The 5,733-nt window shown below is 44.3% G+C and overlaps 1 non-coding gene across 1 annotated transcript; it reads right to left on the bottom strand.

Annotated features, from left to right (window-relative positions):
• Window positions 1-4,361: 4,361 nt before the first annotated feature.
• Window positions 4,362-4,435, bottom strand: TRNAT-AGU (transfer RNA threonine (anticodon AGU)). Its single transcript has one exon. It is a non-coding gene; the product is annotated as a tRNA-Thr (tRNA).
• Window positions 4,436-5,733: the final 1,298 nt, after the last annotated feature.

The raw sequence follows: 5,733 nt of genomic DNA, 5'->3' as shown, positions 1-5,733 counted from the left end.
ACCTTTGATCTCTGATCTGGCTGGGGGTGCTTCATTTCACGCCTATGTTGGCTGTGCTCTAAGGCCAGCCTAGACCTAAAATCTTTTATTAAATTGACTATTACTTCCCTTTTTAGAATTCCCTTATGTCCCTTCAGACTGTTACCGTCCCCTCTCTGGGATACACTCCCATAGTCCCCCAGTCCCTTGACACTTAACACTTATGGTCAACTACTTATTCATATAATCATGTGCTTAAGGCCTCCTTGCCCACCAGACAGGACACTCAGGGTGGGTGGGAACTGTGTCTGTCTCAGTCACTGCCAGGTCCCCAGAGCCTAGCACAGTGCCTGGCTCCTGGCAGGGGCTCATGAATACCTGTTGAGTGAATAAATACTATTTATTGAGCACGTAACAGTGCCATGCGCTGTGCTAAGTGCTGTATACATTAACTTGTTCATTCCTGGTCATATTTTTGGTGTCCTTTTATAATTTTATTTATTTTTGAGCATTTCAAGGGCTTTCACACTGATTTGACACAAGCACTTGGAAACAAACTACATATCCAATAACAGAAGATAGATTAAATACAGTATGGTTTGTCTCTTAGTTATGAAAATCCTGGTTCTGAGGAGTTGATAATTATTCTATAATCATGGCATTAGGTGAAAAGGGCATTACACAAACGGGTTTATGCAGAATTATTTTCAATTGTGTCAGCAGAATACTTAGATTAAAAGATGAAAAGGAGTGCAAGGCTTAATAGGCATTGTGTTATTTCTGAATTATGAGCAATTTACTTTTATTTCTGGTAGTTTTCGTATATTCTTTGATGGGCATTACTACTTTTATAATAAAAGCTATGCATTTGTAAAAGAAAACAACCAAGAGGTAAAAATAATGTTTTATGTGAAAGTGTCAGTATTTTATAATCTTATATTACTTTCTGATGTACTGGATTGTAAATTCTATGAGGCCAGGTTTCTTGTCTATCTCCCGGATCCAGGCCTGAATGAAAGAGTGAAAGTGTGATGGAGCTAATTAAATGTACCTTTTTTTTTTTTGCACCTCTCACTAATTTTCACTTTAATTCTTCAGAGTGACCCCTCCCTATACAGAAAGAGTGTTTTGGGAGCTGCTTTGATCTAGAACACCAAAAGAAACCCCACACACAGTGGCACATTTAAGAAGGACTGTGAATTTGAGAAATTCTTTCAGAAATATGACAAGAAGACCTGAGTATGCTCGAAGTCTTCTCGTCCTCCCTTGTTCCCATCTTAGAGAGGGGCCTCACCCCAACCAGACACCTAGGAGTCACCCCATGCTTCCTGCTCCAGCACCCCCAGTGTCAATCGTTTCCTGGCACTGTGCTCCAGCCTATCTATCCCCTTTTTCCATCCCTAACCCTCCTCCTTTTGTTCCGGCTACCATCATCTCTTGCCCTCCTTACTGGACCTGCCTCCTAAACAGTTTCTCTGCTCCGCTCTTACTCCTTCAACCCCAAATTCATGCCTTCTGAGCTACAGACAGGCTGAGCTTTCTAACACACTAGTTTACCCTGCCACTCCCCTGTTCGCAGCCCTTCCATGGCTCCCATCACTCTCAGGAGCAAGTACAAGACAGGTCATGCCCATGAGCTGCCCCAGGCTCACCTCTCTAGCGTCACCATGCTCCCACTCTACTCCAGCCACAGGCAACTTTGCTGTTGGCATTTCCCAGGCTTCCTTCAGGACTTTTCACGAATTATCTCTTCTCCAGGGGAAAACATCCATTTGGCCCCACACTCCTTCACCTGGTTAACTCCTTCACACCTTTCAGCTGTTCACGTGGATAGCCAAGCCTTCCTCCAGGAAAGCTTCCTGATTGCCACCTCCACCCCCAGCTTGGTTGAGTGCCCCTCCCCCTAACTCCCACAGGCCCTTGCGCTTATTACCTCTGATACCTGCATCACAGCTTCTTATTTACTCACCAGCTTCCCCACTGCCTTGTAAGCCCTCCAGTGCTGGGACTGTGTCTTATTTTCCATTACACATCCAGCACCAATCACTTGGTAGGGCTTCCATAATTGTTGAATGAATGAATGAATGAATGAATGAATGAGTAATGAATAAATCAAGTACTCTTGTAGAAACTGATTACTACTTTTTAAGAAGCTAAGGAGCTTCTTAAAGATGTCCTAAAAGAACCCGTAAATTCTCCAAAAGAGATGAAATTGTCTTATGATCTAAGAAATATTGTGGATTTGACAGGCAGAATTTGAGGGTAAATATATAGTTAGGGAGAGTGGTGTGGGGGCGGGGGGCGGGAGCAGTGGGAGTGGCCCTCCCTATCTGGGAGAAGTATTTTATTACTGACTTGTTTAGAATTGCTGACCATGGTGGTAACAAGCAGCAGACTGACTTTTAGTCAGTTTTATTGTTTTTCAGTTCTCTGCCAATGATGTGCCTCCTATTGCTTGTCCCCAGGAGGGACTGCTCCCACCCCCATTTAGTAGCCACTGGTAAGGAACCCTGATTACTGGTCTGTTTTCCTTCCCTCAGATCTGGTCTGGGAGTGACTTCAGGAGTGTCCAATCTTTCCAAATTCTGTAGGGCAAGATTATCCTCTGCCAGAGCTGGAACCCAACTACTATGATTCCTCTGCACCCCCAGTTTCCTCACGGGAGCCCTCTGATTCTCCTTGCTGGAGGCTGTCTGTGGCAAGGAGGCCATCTTGTGCAGGCATGGAGCCTATGGCGTAGGATCCAGACCTGGATACAGTCCCGTCCCCGTCACTAATGCACTCTGAGGCCTTGGGCCGGCTCTCAGGGCTCACACTCTCAAGTCCCTCTTGGGACCTCACTTTGCCCACCCATAAAAGTGGGGTGTTTGCCCACCTGGGCCCTGGGGTTCTTCATGGAATTTCCCACACTGGGGAAGGGATGTCAGCCACAGCATGACGGGAAGTTGCCCCCTTAGCCTCCCTCTTTCTGCTCTTCTTTCTGAGCTGAGTGAGCCACTCTACCACAGGGGACTGGCTGGGTTGGGTGTGTCGGTAAGCAGGACAGAAAGCGAGTCTGGACAGGTGGACAGTGGAGCCTGGGCCCCAGGATAGGGTGTGTGTCTGTGTTGTAGAGAGGGGGTGGACGAGGGTGGATCTCAGGCAAAGGTCAAGGATGGGAGAGGTGGCTCCAGCCGACCTGCTGTCCTTGCTTGGTGACTGCCTTCAGGAACTGTGAAGACTGAGGCTGGGTTGGACTAGGTCCTGGCTCTGCTGTGAGGCTGGGGAGCGGCTGGGGGTAGAGAACAGCCCCTTAGTGACTTCACTTCTAGAATGGGAGCCAAAGTCCCTTTCTGGGAAGGAAAGGCAGTATCATGAAAGCAGGAGGGATTCAGGTTAGACTACAGGAGGGGCAGGTAATGGTGCATCAGGGAAGATGAGATGCCTCTTTATTTGGGGTGTATCCCAGGAAGGAAGGGAAAATCCATACCACTCAGCCCTTCCATAGACGGAAGAGGAAATAGACAGGATGACCTGGGAAACAAGGTAGCCTGCAGCCCTCAGTCAGAGTTTGGGGAATTTGCAGCTAAGGAGGAAGTCCTGGGACTAAGGCTGGGTCAGTCACCTCCCAGCCCTGGACTTTAGTTGTTCCTCCGTGAAATGGGAGAATCTCCTTGGTCCTTGCCTACAAAAGTGTTACTGACCTGGTCACCGAAGACCAAGGAGTCCCCCTTGTAAATTCCTCCTGAAGTCCTGGGGAGCTAAGAGAAAAGACGGCTGAAATCTGGGCTGAGTTGGGTGGAGATGGGGGAGCCTGGACCCGTTGGGGGCAGAGTGGTGCTTTAGGATACAAGTAGCCTGATCAGACATCCCTACTGAAAGGCCTTCATGACAACTGGGGAACATTCTGAGCCTGCCTTCCCAGACATTACGAGCCCCTGGTTTCAGCCCGTCTCATCAGACTCTCACTTCCCCAATCCTGTCTCTTTGCCCCATGGTCCCTCCTCAAGGCTCCTCAGCATCTCCCTATTTCATAACACAAATATTTATGAAGTGCTTTCTATCTGCCAGGCATGTTCTAAGCCCTGGGGATGCAGAGGTGAACAAGATTGTTGGTCTTTGTGTGAGTTCCCCCATCCCAGGGAAAACAGGCAAGAAAACAAATGAGATAGTTTAATCCTTACTGGCTCTGAAACAGAGAAGCCCAACCGGCTATGGATACCCAGAGAAACCACGACATCTAGTCTAGGAAAGGTCAGGGTGGAGCTAACGCAGACCCTGAGTCTGGAAGGGCCAGGGAGGCCGTGGGGGGACGACAGAGGTTCTGGAGCCACCCCAACAAGCTCACAAGAGCCAATTGTTTTTTGTTTTGTTTTTGTTTTTAAGTAGGGCGCAGCTCACAGTGGCCCATGCGGGGATCGAAGCGGCAACCTTGGTGTTACTAGCACCACGCTCTAACCAACAGAGCTAACCGGCCACCCCGCGAGCCAATTGTTAAGTTTTGAAAATTTTTGCAGACTGTTAAACACAGTTATCATTAAAAATTAAATTATATAAATGTATAATTACATAAAATATTTTTAAAACAAAGGTAATAAATAATCCAACTCATCACTTCCTACTTGTTATTACATTTTATTGTTATCTATGCTCTCGAAGTTACTTACATCTTGAATCTTTAAGGTAGAGAAAGTATACAATGGGGCGCTGCTGCTCATAGCTTCTCAACTCTTTGTTCAGTGACATCATGTCAGTAGTTTGAAATAGGTCATGGTGGCAGTATTTACATCGTTGAAAATAACACCACAAGTCAGGGTTTAATTAATTGTTTTGATTGATTGCATGGAACAGGGGTTGACAAACAATAGCCTGTAGGCCATATCCAGCCTGTGAGCTAAGAATGGTTTTTATAGTTTTTAAGAGTTGAAAAAAATCATAAGAATATTTCATGACATGCGGAAGTTATATGAAATTCGAATTTTAGTGTCCATAAATAAAGTTGTATTGGAACACAACCACGTTTGTTATTTACATATTGTCTATAGCTGCTTTCATGCTACAATGACAGAGTCAAGTAGTTGCAACAGAGACTGTATGGCCTGCAAAAGCCTAAAATATTTACTACTATTTGACGCTTCACAAAAATATTTATCAACCATTGGTCCAGACTTAAGAAAGTAATGGAGAAAATGTTAATAATGCAGATTAAACTTAAAAGCTTGTCATGTCTGTAGCCATTACATTGTGAATAGCACAGAACCTTGAGGAAACATTCTTTCAATATTTAAAAACTATAATCTAATTCAAGAAAAATCGTCACGTGTCCCTGGTGAATAAGTGAAGTTTCAACACGTTTTCATTCTTTCACTTTTATCTTTCTGTTTAATGCAAATGAAAGTATCAACCAACATTTATGTTGGAACTATACTTGTTAGTCGATGATGTGAATGACTCTTTTGCTGAATCAGATAGTAACCAAGTATTTGTTCATAGACTGATTTTGTCAAACCCTGGACATATTGCAATCACAGGTTGGCTACAGATATAAGGATTGGCAAAAATCAAAGAAAGCATTCTACAGAGTGATTGATGCTGTAGAATTGACAATAAAGAGCACAGTATATTTTAGTATTTATATATATCTGTATCTATATTTAAATATATATTTAGTATTTGTGAATTGTGTGCTATTTTACAGCTTTATATCAGTAAAATTTATAATAAACTTATATATGTATATAGATGAGCACATTTTTTCTGGAGAGCTATTTGTTA

Source organism: Rhinolophus ferrumequinum, chromosome 12 (assembly GCF_004115265.2).
Source record: "Rhinolophus ferrumequinum isolate MPI-CBG mRhiFer1 chromosome 12, mRhiFer1_v1.p, whole genome shotgun sequence".
NCBI classification, from domain to species: Eukaryota; Metazoa; Chordata; class Mammalia; order Chiroptera; family Rhinolophidae; genus Rhinolophus; species Rhinolophus ferrumequinum.
This window is presented reverse-complemented; position numbering and strand designations above follow the sequence as displayed.